General features: G+C 48.0%; 1 protein-coding gene across 4 annotated transcripts in view; it reads left to right on the forward strand.

Moving 5' to 3' along the window:
• Nucleotides 1-17,160, forward strand: part of PLXNB1 (plexin B1) — a 75,461-nt gene that overhangs the window by 15,697 nt on the left and 42,604 nt on the right. For 3 of the 4 annotated variants that reach the window (XM_035338082.1, XM_035338084.1, XM_035338083.1), the window contains exon 2: nt 3,938-3,999. The gene's annotated coding sequence lies outside the window, so the exon portion shown is untranslated. The other variant, XM_035338085.1, reaches the window with a different exon arrangement.

The raw sequence follows: 17,160 nt of genomic DNA on the forward strand, positions 1-17,160 counted from the left end.
AAGAGCCTCAGTGAGCTTTGGCTGAACTGGGCTTTTGCCTGTCTGCTGCAGGGAGAGAGTAACCTCAGTGTTCCTGCCTCCCTCCCCCCGGCCGCTCGCTTGATTTAGCTGCCAGAAAAAGACATTTGAAAAGTATACATTGCTCTCCTGTGTCCTAACTTCTGTAAAATACGGGTTATGCTTGGTTCCCATGTACGGTGCTCAATAATTTTACAGAAGAGAAAACGGCACCGCTACAGCTATCTACACAACGCTCGGTACAGTGAGGTCTTAGTTTGTGCCAGGACTCCTGAGTGCTATTCTGGGCGTTATTAACGGGATTATATTACATAGAGAGCTCAGATGGCTCCGAGCCGCGCTCAGGGTGTTAACTGTTTCTATTAAGCTTTGCATTTAGAGATCCTTGTGGCAGAGGAGGGCGATGCTGGACGGGTTAGCGTTCCTGCAGCTCAATAGCCTGTGTGTCTGTATGGCCAGGGAGGGTTTTCATTTGCTTTGCGCGAGGGGTAACCAGACTTCCAGAACTTGCTAACTTCTGGATGCTCCATATGTTAATCTTTTCAGTATGCTGGCTGTGTAGCTGCAGGTGCTGTGGAAGAGATGCTTTCTGGTGCAGATGTGTAAAGTGCAACAGAATCCTTACAACATGCCATAAATGTCTCTTAAGGGAGAAAGCCGGCCATATGTAGCATGTTATCTGGCACGGTCTGTGCCTGCTGTGCACTGAGCACCCGTCTCTGAGGGAGACAAATGGGTGGGGGGAAGTATTCCCTGTGCCATGCTGTAGTTCGTGCTCAAGCTGATGGTCCAAGGGGCTGAGTTCATGAACATCCCCTCCTCAGAAAGCCAGCAGCTAATGTCTTTACCTTGCAGAGGCTTCTCTCTCCAAAGACATGCCCCTAGCACAAGGCAGGCATGCAATGGCCTTGGTGCTCCTGTGCTGTCTCAAATGCTTTCTTGTCTGGGAGTCCTGACCCCAAGGTCTGGGTGTGTTTCCTTCTGGTGCAGTGTTAGAATGGAGGGGGAAATGGAGGGTGAAATCCATGATGGTGGAACCCATAAAAATAAACAAGGGTGGGTGTCGGTGGTGGTCGGAGCAGCTCAGATCAGACATGGTTATTGGGTTGGATATGGTAGTGAGGGGGAGAAGGGGGCTAGGAAAGGGCTGCAGTGGGAATCAGTAACCAGAATGAATATCTCATGACAGAGGCATGGAGGGGTGAATACTGTCCTTCAAATCAGATCCTGTTCATGAGCCTTTCTCTGGAATTTCCCTGTCATGCAGACTGGTGGCCAGCACCAGACCAGGCACTGTGCTGTGGGCAAGCTCAGAGGCACTCTCACACTGGGCTCTTACTGGGAGCCACTGGGCACCGTGGCTGTGGCCATGGGACCCCCCGTCAGGCAGGATGGCTTCCATGAAAGACAGCAGCAGGCCCAGGGTCCGCGGGCAGGATGCGGCTCCCCGGGGAGCAGGGCCGGGCGGTGATTCACCACAGCTGGCTGTGGCTCGGCCTCCTCCGCTCCCCCTGCCCCGGGTGCCAGGGAGTGACAGCTCGCGGGCAGGCGGCCAAGCTATGAAAGGAGGAGTGTGTGAGGCCTTCAGCTTTCTCATGCTTTATCAGGCTGCAAAGAATAGCTCAATATTCAGCCGGCGTTGGTGCGGGTCAGGAGAATGGAAATGCGAACTTAACTCCTGACACGCCGGGGGACGGCTGAGGCCCTGGCCTGACCAGAGGAACGAGGGCTGCTCCCCAGGGCTTCTGTGTGGCATGAAAGGACACAAACGCCTTACAAGCTGTGCCTTGGCTCTCTTCACACCCCAGCTTGCCCAGACCCCAGGGGCTGGCATTGAGGGGGACGTGGCAGCTGGGGGAGTGGGATGGGGACAGTCCTGGAGATGATGGAGCCAGCAGCGAGGCAGCCACCGGCTCTGTGGAGCGCTGCCCACCAGCACAGAGGGAGTTAAGCACTGCCGGCGGCTGGGGGTGAGCCCACCTCGGGGTGCTGAGCTCCAGCTCCATTCCCACGGCCAGGACGGGGCCAGCAGGGGGGGACCCTGCCAGTGGCGGAGGCTGGGAGGCAGCACCCGGCCCCTCCAGCCCCTCGCTGGGCTGGGAGCGAGCAGGGCTGCAGGGCAGGGCCGGCGCTGTCGCCGCTCGGCTGCTGTCCCCTGGGTGAGATGGTGGATTTATTGCCCCCCTTCAGGCAGATGGAGGGGGCTTGCTAGCAGCCAGATCCCTGCCTAGGCAACTGAAATAAATTATTCCTCAGCTGGATGTGAGGTAGCAATCGAGTCCCAGCAGTGTTGTTTCCTACAGGGCATGCAAGTTTCTTGGAGGCGTATGGTAGCAGGGCCCTTCATTCCTTATTCTCACCCCGCCTTTTGTCACACCGTTTTGAGCTCTTTGAAGCCCTGGGGAGCAGGGAAGGCCAGGGAGAGCCTGAGGGGTCAGGGAAAGAAGCTAATGTGAGCGGGGAGTGCATACTGCAGCTCCTTCACGCCCCAGTCCCCCATCAGTGGTGCTGGGGGAGCAGAAAGGCGCTGACACAGAGCTGGGTATAGCTGTGTGTGTGGTGCCCCCCAACCAGCACCAGTTCCCCCACAGGGGCAGGAGCATCTCGGAGCACCCGTTCAACCCCTGGAACTGCTCCGATGTCCTCCCCAAGGATGAAGGGTGCAGTCCCTATTCTCACCAACTGGTGAGCTCAAGGCAAAGCACATCAGTGTGAGCGAGTGGGGCTCAGCAGCAGCGTGAAGGAAAGATGAGCTGTGTGCTTGGAGCTGAGTTCTGCTGGGCGCTGTGCAGACCAGGCAATGCCGTATAGTGTGGCAGATGTGCTGTTGGAGGCTGGCTTTTTGCCTGTGTGTCGGCTGACTGGCTCAGCTCCTACCGTGGATCCTCTTTGCAGAAGCTGAGGTCCTTGGGCGAGCTGTGCTGGCCCCAGTATCTGCAGGCACAGGCTCTGGGGAGCAGCGTTGTCTGTGTGGGGCAAAGGCTTTGGGATTCAGCACCTAGATATGAACACAAGCAATGAGAAGTATCCGTGCAGATATTCTGCAAACACCAAAGCAGAGATTCCTCCTGCTGGATCTTACTGATTGTTGACACCGGAATCCTAATAAACCCTGGTAGGCAGCAGCCCTTGTTTGGCTGCCCACACCCAGGCATGCAGTGGCGGCTGCGCTCTGCGCTGCAGCCCTGTGCTCTGTCCTTCGCTCCCCCCGCAGCGGGAGACGTGGGATCCCCGTGTGAGGCAGCCCTGGGGGGAAGCACAAAGAGAAGCTCTTGGCGGTAGCTTGGGACCCAGGTGCAGCGAACGCACCAGCGAGCGCTGGCTTTGGGGACGGAGGGGTGTGTTCCCATTGTGCGCGTTCCCATTGCTCCTGTCAAGCCTCCTCTCATTATTCCTGCCTTGAGCTGTCTCGGCCCAAAGGCAAAGCGTACAGAAGGCTCTGTAGGCTTGCCCTTGAGAGACGTGCGGTCCTTGGAGAATGGCTGTTGAAGGGAAGCACGGCAGTGGGCTGAATTGAGGCTGTTTCAGGCTGCACAGCTCTGAGCTAATCTCCCAGAGGCAGAGACATTACTCACCAATCAGGAATGTGTCTGTATTTTTCCTAATGAGAACAAAACATTTTATCCCTGTTCATTAGCAGAGAGTTAGGGTGTACTGTTGCTATGCCAACAGACTCCTCTCCCCTGCAGACACACTGGGGGTGTCCTCCGAGCCATGGTTAGAAGGGTGAACGGAAAGGCTCGTTCTGGCTAGAAAAAGATCCCATTGTTTTCCCCGGGGCTGCCTGGACTTTGTGCAGCTGGCCAGACCTTGCCTTCTCGGGGGGGAGGGAGCCACAGCGGGAGTCAAGTGCAACAGAGATTTAATTTATTGGAAAAATAGTCTTTGCATTTCACGTTGTGTTGTTTTTTTTTTCCAGCTTGAGGCACACTCCTCAATAAGAGAAATGAAGGTGTCTCAGCGTTCCCAAGAGCCCAGATGGTAAGCAAAATGCGCCGGGAGTCAGCACTGGGACACTCACGGACTGCTGCAGCCTGCCAGGCCCCTCCGTGTTCCTGATCGTCTGTTTGTGCCGCCAGCGTAATGCCCGGCAGCCTCTCGGTGCTGCTGTGGGATGAATGCACCTGATGAACGGTATCGCCTGTGATTAGTGGACAAGGGGGTTCACCAGGCACGTGGGCTGCTGGAAAGAGTGAGTGGCACTTCGTGAGAATACGCACTTGTTCCCTTTAGGTCGGGAGCTCCTGTGAAGGACAAGAGTTGTTGAGCAGAAGTGGTGATCTGTCCAGTTCTGCCCTCAGCAGATTTATTTACTCCAAAGGCTGCCTGTCCATTTTCTTGTCTTTGTCTTGGCTCTGCCTCCCTCCCCTGCCATCTCCCACCTCTTTCTTGAGGGACCAGTGGGATGTGCGAACTGCAGTGGTGCGCTCTGCACCTCTGGTGCTGTCGTTGCAATGTAAAACAACACCTACAATTAAAATTTTCTATACAAGCTAATGAGTTTAACCTACAGACAAAAACAAATATTCTACTTTCTGATAGTGATCTACGGCCAGAAATGAGCCACTGAGTGTGACCAAACCTGCAGATAGCCTCCCGGAGCAGGGTGATGTTCATATCTGGCTGTCAATCACCAGTGTCGTGAGCTGCTTTGTGCTGGCTGAGCGCGGTGGTGTTGACAGCTGTAGACCCTTGAAGAAATGTCTCCCTGAAACTGAGTTCTCCTGTCAGACTGCAGCCTGTTAAACAGGATAGCTGCAACTCCTACTTCAGTTCACCTGGCAAAGCGCTCTGTGAGTAAATGTGTGGAATTTGAATACTGGAATTTGAATATCAAATGTAGGGTGGTACAGCAGAGATCCCAGACTGAATGAGCTGCAGGAGATCTGCAGATCTACATGGGCTTGTTGGAGAGTGAAACCCTGGCACCTGGACACTCGGTGCTGCCTCAGATGAGTCACTGACTATTGCGCTAGAGAGATGGATATCACTGGAGAGCACAGGGAGCGCAGGAGCCCTTCATCAGAAAGTAGTCTGCTTGTTAGACCTGCAGCTGTGGTAGCAGGAGGGTTCAGCAAAAATAAAAGCAACAAACAAAGCCAGACGGCAACCCCTAACCTGGGCTTCTGTGTGTGTGCAGCCTGTTTGGTTTCAGTTTGGTAGTAGAGCTAGATTAAAATCTTGAATGTTAAAGAGCAAGCTTTGGGAAAATCTGTTTTGATCTGTAGTCTCCTCGAATAAATCCTGAGTACGTACAACACGTGCACAAAGATCGGTGAGTCTGGTTCCCTCAGCTTTTTGTTGGCTCTGGGTCATTCAAGTAAAACCACTAAATCAAAGCTGTTTGAAATAGGGAAGGAGTAAGTACTTGAGATGATTTGAATTCAGGCCAGTCTCTTCTGGGTCCACGCTTTCAGGGTACATAAAAAAAATAAAAGACCATAGGGAGGACAGAGGTCTGTGTACTACATGTGTGTTGTATTCCTTGAGATATCCAGCTGATTCTGTGCAGATCCCGTTGAAACAGTGCCCCAGTAGAACTGCACTGGAGGAAATGGTTTTTAGTCCATTTAAGTGCAAAAGATCACGGCTGAACAAAGTGACTTCTGAAATGTGAGTTACGGTTATTATCCAAGTCGCGCTCTACTTCATTCTTGTGCAGCGGGAGTAGCGATTCCGTGTTACCTAGGAGAGTGTTACTTGGGCCCTCCTCTTCTCTCCCCTCCTTTTTAAACAGCGTGGGGGGGATTTTCTGCCCTATTTTCTGTCCCACCTCTTTTTTTTTTTCCTTGGATTGAGAATGGACATACAACTTCTGTGCTGCGTGCAAGGCAAAAATCGGGAGAAACCCTTTGGTTTCGAGGGCAGGGGGCATGTTTTTCTGCATGAAACTGTGCTGCTATGTTTTGTCTGTAGAAGTTTCTGTCGCATTGCTTTTTATGCTTGGCAAGTGGTTCTGTGTGTTGTGCTCTCTGCAGAGCATTCAGAATAGTGAGATTTGGGGTATTTCTAGGCCATGTACTTCCTTCACCTCTGTAACGCCTCCGCATAACTACCCCAAACTCCTGCTTCAGCTCAAATTGTGACATTTCAATGAAAGACAAGTCCAAAGAGTTTTCTGCTCTAGCATCTTGTTGTTTTGCTGTTCTGTTTCCAAGATGTCTCCTGTTGCATGCTGAGCTGCTTTTTACTAACTATTTATGCTCTATTTGTTTAATTATTTAACCTTATAACAACTAGATTTTTGTTTTGGTAGTATCAGCTCACTGGAAAAATAATGCAGCCCCATGCATATCCGCAGTGGGATGAAGCACAAAATTCCAGATATGTTTCAACATTTTGCCTCTTAAAGCACCACAGGTAATACCTGTAGTCAGGTGAATGCCTATGTGAAAATAAACCCTTTTATTATGCTCCAGGTGCATTTTTTTATGTAATTTCCAGGGCTGGCATGGCTTGATGTCACAAAGTAGTGGACAGCTCTCCTGCACTGTGTTCTAGGAGCTCAGCGTCTAGGAAGAGCTAGCGCCTTGTCTATCTGATGTAGTGGGAGAGATGGGAAGAGCTGGGCTCAGCTGGGTTAGAGGAACTTCTGAGTCCTCTGTGCTGTTTGACATCCACCACCCTGAGAGGAGGCTTCTTCCCTCCGATCAGAACCAGTTAGGGGTTAATTTTTGGAGTGAGGTGTTCCTTCTAACTCTTGGTAGAGAATGGTTTAAAGCTCTAAATTGTGAGTCGGTCTGTTTGTTTTTTTTTCTTTGTTTTTTTTTAAATGCTGTTAGCACTAAGTGTTGTAATGCTAAATAATATACCTGCCATCTTTTGAATTGTTTGGTTTTAATGGCTTCACTTATGTTTCTCCAATTCTAGTTGCATTTCTAAAAAAAAAAAGAAAAAAAGAAAAAAAAGAAATGCTTGTTTGACTCTTAATAGAGAAACAGGCAAAGGACAAAAAAGCCAGATATTTCAGCCTGACAAGAGAGCCTGGGTTGCCTAGCAAGCAAAGCATGCATGCGTAGTGAATTCTTATTCACTATAATAATCAAGAATGTTGGAAGCAATTAGGAAGAATCACTGCGTTTGTGGAAAAAAATCAACTGAGGATTTTACAGGAGTCACAATAACAACAATAAGTCTAAAAATAAATATATGATTCTGTGTAACAACAAGGTCCAGTAAGGATATCGTTATTTTACGTAGCATCAGGAAATCACTAAATAACGTGTCTATAATTGAGGAAAAAGATTGAAATATTCATAAAGAACATACGACAGAATAGAGGTCTGGCATACAGCCTTTGTTGTAAGAGAGATCCTTCATCGGGTAGGCTAAATCAAGCATAAGAACGTTATTTGTACTTTCAAAGTACTAATGGGGAGAGAATTTCTGAAAAACACCTCCTATTCTGGAGGAATAAAGTGAAGGTGGATGCTGGGGCTTGAAAGTAATTTTGAGCAATTCTCGTAGGGTGTATATTTTAACAGAACTAGCTAACTAGCAATTCACTACAGGAGGTGGAGAGTCCCTGCAATATTTACTAATCATCACACTCATTTCTCCAGCTCATACGGAAGTTGTTTTCTGCAGCTTTGTGAAAATCGTATGACAGGAATTTTCCATTATTAGAAATGGAACAGCAGCAGCAATGATCAAAGGTGAGGAGTGTCTTCTATACAAAGAAAATGGAATAAACTGGGACTCCTCCACCTGAAAAGAGAGGAGTGGTAGTTATCATCAAAATCCTGGATGACATGGAGAGGCTAGAGGGGCAGCAACTGTTTTTTGCCTCTTCCATTAGTATGGAAAAGGCATAAGTGTGAACAGGTATTGAATGGGGCCAGCATGTAGTAAGCCTAAAAAAAACAAGTAACGACTTAGTCCTTGATGTGTGCAGTTAACCTGGGAAGCTCCTTGCCACAGGATGTTGGGAGTGCCTAACATCTGCCTGTATTTGAGGACACGGGGCAGTTCCCCAGAAGGAGCTATTGAAGGTTCCTAAATGTACAGAAACCTCCTCTGTCCTGAGAAATCCCTGAGCCGCACATGGCTGAAGCCTGGCAGAGTGTTCAGGGAGGCTGAGTGCTGCTCTGTGCTTGCTTCCTTCTTATGGTTTCAGGCCATCACCGGAGCCAGAACAACTGCAAGCTGGTCTGTCAGAACTGGGCGGGATGCAGGGAAATAAAAATAAACCTTGTAAAAACAGAGACTGGCACAGCTTGTGGCCCAAGTTTCTTCTGTGCTGCTCGCAATGTGCTGTACGCACCTCAGACTTGCTAAAAGCATCGCCTGTGGGCTGTTAAAGCCTGCAGACTGTTGACTTGAGCTTCAAGAGAGGTGGAGAGTGTATTTTGGGGAGCTATGCAGCTGGGAAGGGTGGTGTGAAGACGCATATTCTAAGCAGGGAAGCTGACATTTTCCCTTCCTCGTGGCATATGCTGGTCCTTGCTGTTCTGGGATGTTAAATGTTTTACTGAGTTACAGAGCTTGTTAGTGCTGAGAGCCTAAATCTTATTTCTGTGGATTTCCCCCTTGAAGGAGCGTTCCTTGCCTAGCAGTGGACTGTAACTTAATTTGAGCTAAAACGGGTGATATGCAGATCTATAAACAATACAATCTCTGTTCCAAATGCTTTCAAACTAAAAATGTCATGGCTTACGTGAGGTTCAGGCCATTTAGAAGTTCTCGAAACACTGGTCTTATTTGAGGTCCTGTCTAAACATTTAAAAATATCTAGAAAACAGGGCTCAGTTCTAGATGCTTCTCCCTTGCAAGTCCAGTCTTACGCTTGGTTTGAGGTGCTTATCCAAATCTGCAGAGAGCACAGTACAGGATGGCAGCCCTTAGCTCTTCCTTTCAACTTTCCTCTTTGGGAAGGATGAGAGCCATGTCGGGCTGTCCGTCCTTTTGTCCATAGGGACGTGGTTTCTGTTGCCGCTGGATATTGCTGTTTCTTTGTTTGTTTGTTTTGTTTTGTTTTGTTTTTTCCTGTAGTGCCTGGGCTGAGACCCAAAGCCAGGTGGAGGACACACAGGGTTTAGGACGAGCGTTGTGTTGGGAAAGACTGGGACTAGGCGGTGTGGGCTTAAGTTTGGAATAAAACCCAGTATCTGTCATTACAGCTGCTTTGTCTAGTTCCTCTCCACTAATCTGAATCTAATGGCAGCCTGATACTTCTGGCTTGGACTCCTATAGCTTTGGTGACAGATCAATTGAGTCCAAAGACTTCAATTCTGTGATGAACTTGATGGATATTGCTTTTCATGCAAATCTTGGAAGTTGTTTCATGTGTCCAAATAACTGAAAATTGGATATGTGTTTACAAATCAAATGTTGCTATATAAGTATACCAACACTCTTTCCATTATGCGTGTTTATTCTTCAGGTTTTTCACAGCAGCTGTACCTCGGTTGTGAAATACAGAGCAATGTTATTGCTAGATCATGGTTATATGCTGAAGGTGCAGGGCCACTGCTTTGTCTCTTACAGAATAAGAGTGATATTTAGGAATTAAAACGGGCTTGTAGCCGGAGAAAGGCTTTTCCCAGCATTGTGGCAATTGAGCACTGCTGGTGTCTTGAATTCTGTCTCTCCTCCACAGGGTTCCCGATGGGTGCTGGGCAGGTTGTGTCTCAACCTGTGCCTCAACTCTTCATCTCTAAAATGGGCATAAAAATACTTTCTTCCCCACCAGCAGACAGTGGATGAAATGCATTAACGATTGAGTCCCGTGGTGCTTAGGGCTGCAGGAAGGTACGTCGGCTGCCCTGTCAGCGGGGCTGGAAGCGGTGCTGCGACAGCTCCAAAGCAGGAGGTGGTTCAGTGGTAGCCATTCCTCCTCTGCACGGAAGGAGATACTCCTGGAACAATGTTATAGGATAGTCGAATGGCACAAAGCTGTGCAAGGAGAGGTTCAAGAACATGGGAACAAGCTTCCTAGTGAGGTGTTTGGTGCCCTGGGCCTGTCAGTGTTCAAGAGGCATTTGGTTAATGCCCTTAATGGGCTTTAACTTTTGGCTAGCCCTGAAATGGTGAGGCAGTTGGACTCGATGTTCTTTGCAAGTCCCTTCCAGCTGAACTGTTCTATAATGCAGTTTCCAGGTTCAGAATGATGCGCGTGTTTGAGAGGGTAACTTTATTCTGGATCTTCTTAATTTTAAAATGAATGTTTTTGTTCTTTAGCATAAACTTCTGTTTGCGTTGTTTTGCAAATATTTGACTTCCTTGGTGCATCCTTGGCTGAAGACTACATTCAGTTTTGTTCCCTTTTAGTAGCTTGTTACACTATCATCTCGACATGTTGCACCTATTTAGTCAGCTGTTGTGTCTCTGTCCCAAAAGAGAAGTCTCGACATTGCTGAGTAGCGAAGGGCTCAGTCTGTACGCCTTCTGGAGAGCAGCTTTCCAGTTCCAATTTCTCGGTTATTATCAGTAGCTTTGTTCTAGCAATCATTCTCTCTCAACCTGTTCTGCAAGTGCTGCACTTGTCTGCCATTCTGCAGGTAGTCCATCAACATCAGATTTGTTTTGAACCTGATCTCTAGCCTGTAGGATCTTTTCCAGTCCTAGCTTTTCCATGACTTCAGCTAGTGTGTTTCTCAATAAGCCCTGGAAAGGTTTAATTAAACTTATTTTTATGATGCTGGGCTTGTCAGCGCCAGTGTGGCCTACTGGGTTGACATTAAGAGGACAATTGTTGAATTTGGCCCCTCCTGTGCTGACCACTGGCTAGGGTTTATCCCTTCAGTACAGACGTGTAGTTTTTCTGTGTTCCCCTCACCAGCCTCTCTGCTCTGCCTAGCTGCTTCCTTCAGCAGAAGAGCAGCCACTCAAATGCAAAACTCGCTGTTGTTCCTAACAGGCTACTGTAAATCTGGTTTTCCTGTCTTCTGGGCACTTTAGCCCAGGGGTCACTGGCAAGGTAGCAGTCTCTTGAAATGCCGACAGTCAGCCTGTTATACTGGCTGTAATCCCTGCTCGTAGCAGTTTGCATTTCCAGACTAGCAGTGCAGTTTATGCAACAGGCCTGTTAGTGCATCTCTGTGGCCCTAGGGTGAAGGTCTGGGCTTCCCTGAAAGGCAAAGGGAAGAGCCAGTCGGTCCTGTCCAGCCAGAGGCTCTCAGACTGTGAAGGTAGGTGGATTGCAAACTAGCTGGAGAACAGTCTCAACCAAAAGCCTTTAAAATTCATGGCTGCCACGAAGAGGTAACCAGTTCTGAACCATGGCACTCTTAGGGCAGCATCAAAAATTCTTTTCCAGCCCTGAACGGGACCAGGAACTCAAATATTTTACTGGAACAGTTAGGGTCTCCTCAGTCTGAACACAGATAGCAACAGAAGCTCATGTTGCAAAGCCATGGTGAATTTTGTCTTGTATTAAAATTCCTTGTTGTGGATAAGGTGTGATTACATGTCTGCGTGACTAGATGTTATCAAAGTGGCTGGAGAACTCTTGCTCCAGATGATGTATTTCTCCAAGTACCAAATCTTGCGGCATCCTAGCTTTCTGCTGCCTTTGCCACTTAACTGTTAAACTGCACACTTTCGGTCCTCCAGAGTGTGGACCCACAGAAGTATGAATGAATGAAAAGCATCGGGTGATGGCCTGTATGCCCTGCAGGGTCCTCCTACCCCTATCTGTATGCTTTCTGCTGGTCTGAATTTTATCCTTGAACCAAGAACTTCCACGTCTGGACCAAGTCTGGGATGCAGGGCTGTGATTGTAGGGCAGAAGAGCGTGTTGCATCGCTGCTGCAAGCCTGTGGCTCCTCGACCGCAGACACCTTGAGAGCTCTTCAGGCACGGTTCCTGCACCGCTGCTGTCTTGGGCTATGTCTGGGAGTGCTGAAAAGCCAAGATCCCATCCTGTGCGGGAAGGGCATTGCTTGGGGCTCTTGAAGGTGGTGCAAAGTTGATCCAGGCTCTCGAGTCTGCACCCAACTTGTTCGCTCTTCTGCAGCAGTGCAGTGAAAGCTTGGGAGCTTCCGTGTTTTCTACGTGCTATGAGCAGCTTGAGGAGGTCCCCAGGCTTTCTGAACTACGTGGTGTGCTACTGTCTGGTTTTGGCCTTATGAATACTTTGGTATGGGATTGTGGAGGTGGGAGAAAATGGCTGGCTGCCCCAACTTGGATCGTTATCCAGCAGCCCTGTGTAACCTAATTATCGAGCCTAATAGTTCATAGCTGACTGCTGATAGTCTTCCAGGCTTAGGTACTAATTTATGGAAGATGAATTGATCAAAGCTTCCCTTCTGATAATGTTTTAAAATGAGTTGAGTAATACAAGATAGAATGTTACCCAGCTTGGTTTGAAGGCAAACCACAAGCAGATTGTGGCAGTGATGTGGAATTCTGTTGATTTTGCTGTCTCTTCTGGGTGGGAGGGGATAAATGCTACTCATGTGGTTGCATCGCATTAAGTTTATTTGCATATTACTGACGGTATTCATGGCTGTAACCAGAACTGCTGACAGTGCTGGAGTAATGGGGGAAGGCTGTCAAACTGCTGTCAGGCTGTGTGGTTCTGCAGAGGGTTACTGGGGAGGGCAGAAAAATGAATTTCGTCTGAAATGAAGGAAAACTGCAGAGAAGAACTCCTTCCTGCCCTCCCAGGGTGTGTTAATTCTTTATAGAGCAGTGGTGCTAAACAAAGGAGGACTTCTGGGGTGCCAAGGAAACGCCATTCTTCAACAGGCCACAGCACCCTGTGCTGGTCAGTGTTTGCAGAGTGAAAGGGGTTTGTTCAAGGCAGGCTGCAGGGCTTAAGGGCTCTGATTTGCATCCCGACAGCTGGATGGTGGAGCTCAGGATGTGGTCCTGCGTGTCTGCTTGTGGTCTGTACCGCTGCTAGCTGAACTCCTCCTGCGGCAGGTCCCTGGTCTCTCTTCCACTCTGCAGTCCTGTCGGGCTGATGCTGGCGTGGTGAGCACGGTTTCCCCTTGGGGTGTAGGCGCAGAACCATCATCCTTTCACGCGAGTGAGGTCAAGGCAAGGTGTCCTATAGCGAAGAACAACAGCGAAGCACACCTGTGCTGGACATTTGGAGCTTGCTGCCCGCCCTGTGAAGGAGGGAATGGGGAAAATCACCTGTCTGTTCGTAGCTCCTCCTGAGCTCTAGGACTGGAAGGGGTTGAGAGCTGCCACAACTTGTACTGGAAGCACCAGGGATGTGCTGGAGAACTGCTACACCTCGTTGCAGGGGGTTGGCGTTCTGGAGGTGGTGACCAATCTGCTCAACTGTAGGCACTGCAGGTCCCCCGCAGGAAGCAGGTTTTGAAGATGTTTTAAGTTCCTTTCCTCTCTTTCTACATTATTCTAAGGCCAGGCTGTCTGCAGAAGGACTTGCCTCGGCAGTGTGGCCCTCGCCCCTGGGACGGGAGAGCTTGGCGAGGGGCCCTGGTGCTGTCTGGGCAGCACGTGCTGCGTGCAGGAGGTCCCCCCCTCCCTGCTGGGGGCACGCTGCCAGGCATGACTGCACTGAGATCAGGCGCTGCCCCAGCTGTTCCTGGTGGGAACCGTGGGCATTTCTGCCTAGTGGAAATCACCACGGAGTAGGTAAGGCAGGACTCAAGCTTTCCTGGCAGCCCTGTGGAGCCGAAGCCGAGAACAGGAGGGATTTGGGCCGAGGCTGGGAAGAGGTGCCTGTAATGACAGGGAGGGCAGCGCGGTTGGGAAGGCGTGCCTTGTTTGAGGTGGAGGCCGGTAAAACATGAATCACGCCTGTTTGAAGTAGTGATGAAATCCCTGATGAGGGATTTCTGTAATACCTGGCCAAACAGTCTGCTCTGCTTTAGTTTCCTTTCTCTCTGGGCAGAACGGTTGGCCCTGACCTACTTTTACCAATAGCAGTTCTGTTAAACCCCGGCGCTTAGCTCTGCGTACGGCGTACACGTCCACTGTTTTCTTCCGCCGGCTTCTGAGTGAGAAGTTTCCACCGAGCATTTAGCAAAACAGGGCAGAGCTGTTCCTGGCAGAGGCTGCTGGTGCTCCAGACCCACCTCTGCCACCGCTGTGCCCCATGGCTTGGAGCTTCGGCTTCACCTTCGCAGCCTGCTGAGGGTGATGCTCGCCTGCTTCGTGGCCATGCTGTGCCTTTAGCTTTGTGCTGTGCTGTCAGGAGTCAGCGAGATGCTATCTACACGCTATTAAGACAGATAATGCCTTTAGAAATAGTCGATGAGCTTAGGCTTCCGGCTTCCTAAATATGCGATTAGGAAGGGCTGAAGTTACATTCCTAATATTTAAAAGTAAATAAAATCTATAAATGTACCATTAAAATAAGAAGTTTAAATATAACTGTCCTCCTGGGGCAACTTGCAGAGCTCTGTCTAGCTCGGTATCCTGTCTCTGACAATAGCCAGAAGCAGATGCTTAATGAGTACTGTAAGGAACAGGGCATGTGTAGTGTGATTTATTTATTTTTTTTCTCTTCTCCTCCCCCCATTTGATGCTCCCAGCTTACGACCGTCACCAGTTTAGGGCTCTCCTTGGCTAGGAGTTGTATCTGATCATCTGATCCCGACTACATCTATTCTCCATTAATTTTTATAATCCCTTTTAACTTGTTTGTGTTTCTAGTCTCCATGACATCCTACAGCAGCAAGCTCCTCAATTTAATTGTGCATTTTAAATGTTATATAAAATATATTGCATCCAGTGAAAATTATCCTTGAACTGGCTTAGAAAAGTCATCTGTACATCTATGGGTGCTCTTTTTTCTGCATTGTAAGAAGCGGTCGTTAATTACTCCACGCTTCTCATCTTGACACTGTTGTTTCAGATCTCTTGCGTTTTCCCTATCTTCCCCTGGTTGCTTCTTTGTCCATCTGAAGCCCAGCTCTGCTCCGTGTCTCCTTATATGGAAGCTGTTCTATGCTTTTGATCATCTTTGTTGTCCTTTTTGTCATTCTCTCTCCTTTTTCAGATGTGGGAAGCAGAACTGCCTGCAGCATTCAACAACAAGATGGTGTGTGTTTGCTTTCCTGATCGTGCCAAAGGTTGCGTTTGCCTTTTTTGCTTGATACTAAATACCAAACTGACCTACCAAGTTTCCAAAGTTTTCCTGAGCGTTAACGCCTAATTCAGGTCTTCATATATTTATCTAATTAGAATATTTTTGTTGGTTTTAGTATTTATTGACATTGAAGATACTGTGTGGTTATGACTGCCTGAGTTCTGTAACTCTTTGCAGTCTTTTCTGTATTGATTGTGCAGAGCAATTTTTTTCATAGTAAACTTTGCCACTTCCAGACATATTCCTCTTTGCAGATCATCTTATGTGAAAATACTGAGCAGCGCAGGTTGCAGAACGAATTCTTGGCAGATCTCACTGATAACCTTCCTCTCTTGGGAAACTCTTCCAGTTATGGTTTCCTGTCTCTTAACTACTTATTAAATCATGATAGCGACAGTAACCATAATTCCACAAAAGCTTAACTTCTTTTTCCAATAGCCTTATCTGACAGTTCTTTCAAAGTCGGTTTGGTTCCTATTAAACAGATTAAAAACTGGCTCTTGGATCTCAATTAACTGGAAATGGGAAATCTGCACTTGGAATTTCCTGGGTACTACGCAGCTTTCTCTCTGCTCCAACATTAGCCTGTATTTTGATCAACAGATGGGTTCCTGACTGCAGGCAAGCTTGTTTCTATGGAGGTGATGGGTTTAGATTTATCCGCATTTGTGTAGAAGTGGTAGGCTTGCTCAGCAGGGTGAATTAGATGGGTAACTTTGTGAGCTATGCTTTCCCAGAAGGACTCCATCACAGCTAAATTAAACTTATTTAGGTTCTCTGTATTTGCTCTATGCATTAGAGGCTAGAGAACTAATTTTTTTTCAACTTAGTTGCCCAGAAGAATGTTTCAGTCTCAGTTGGTATTTGACTGGAGGTAAATTTAGCATATGATGTGGCAGCTGGGAGAGTGAGAAGTTGTTGGGTAGGTTAATTTGTGGACTGGGGGGTCAGACGGGGTAGCGTGTCCGGGTCAGGTGCCGTGAAAAGAGGATGCTCATCTGGGTCAGGTTCTTTTTCCTTTTTTTTTTTTTTTTTTTTTTTTAAGATGCTGGCAAAAGGGCTCACAGAGCTATGAGAGAAATTATTTCCTTCTGCCTGGAGAAGCTCAGATCACCTAGTGTATCCGTCCAAAGGATTGCACGTCTGCAATCTGTGTTTGGGAAGGCCCAAAGCTGGAAGAATTGCCTGGTGCTTGTCTGCTCTTCCACTTCTCCTTGGCCATCTATTCTCGTCTGTTGTTGGAGACGGGGTATCTGTGTAGGTGGACCTCAGTCTGACTTAGAATAGCTGTTGTTATCTCCTTGCCCAAGGAGGATTAAGAGGAAGGATTAGTTTTCAAACTCTTCATGCAAAAGTGACTAGAAGCTTCTTTGACTGAAGCTCCTGTGACAAGCAATGTCAGACGAAATGACAAGGCATTTTACTCGGGGTAAATAACCCTTGGGGAACAGCTTCCTGGGTTTAGGTGGTGGTTTCTGTAACTTAAAAACCCTAAGGAAAAAATCTGCTTTCATTGGGATGCATTAGTTCGGTCAGGAGCTTGTGGGCTAGAAGAAAAAATTGCTTACTGATCTTTGGCTCGATCACGCTGCAGGCTGGAGCAGGTCCTAAGGGACCCTAATCTTCAGATGTACAAAGTGGGCAGAAAGTTAGCCTTGTGTGGTGCTAAGATAATAGGAAACGGACAACTGACTTGATTTTCCTATTTTTAAAATGTGTTTAGAATGTGGTATTTGAGTTTACTTTTTGTTAGTGCTTGAGAAGATGGCTAAGTGAAAAGCCCCTCAGTTTCCAATTACATGATAACTAAGAAGAAAACGTATTTTAATTGCAAGCAGCTGCTGGCTGCTTTGTATTCCTTGTAAATGTTTGTGTAGTTCGTCTTAATTCATAAAAGAAAGCTCAGTTTTACGCTGTATTAATCATTAAGTCTTCATTAACCATTTGTACTGGAAGTTTTAACTACATCACGTTTTAGTATATGTAAGAGGAAAGATTGGATGTGCTGGAGGTGTTGAGGGGAAATACCTGTCCACTACCATCAGTTAATTCCAGTGTGGCTGAAATTAATACTTGGTACAGCCACGGGTACAGGAGCACTTTGTGCAGATTTTCCAAAGACTCCTAGCAAT

The sequence above is a fragment of the Oxyura jamaicensis genome, chromosome 12 (assembly GCF_011077185.1).
Source record: "Oxyura jamaicensis isolate SHBP4307 breed ruddy duck chromosome 12, BPBGC_Ojam_1.0, whole genome shotgun sequence".
NCBI lineage: Eukaryota > Metazoa > Chordata > Aves > Anseriformes > Anatidae > Oxyura > Oxyura jamaicensis.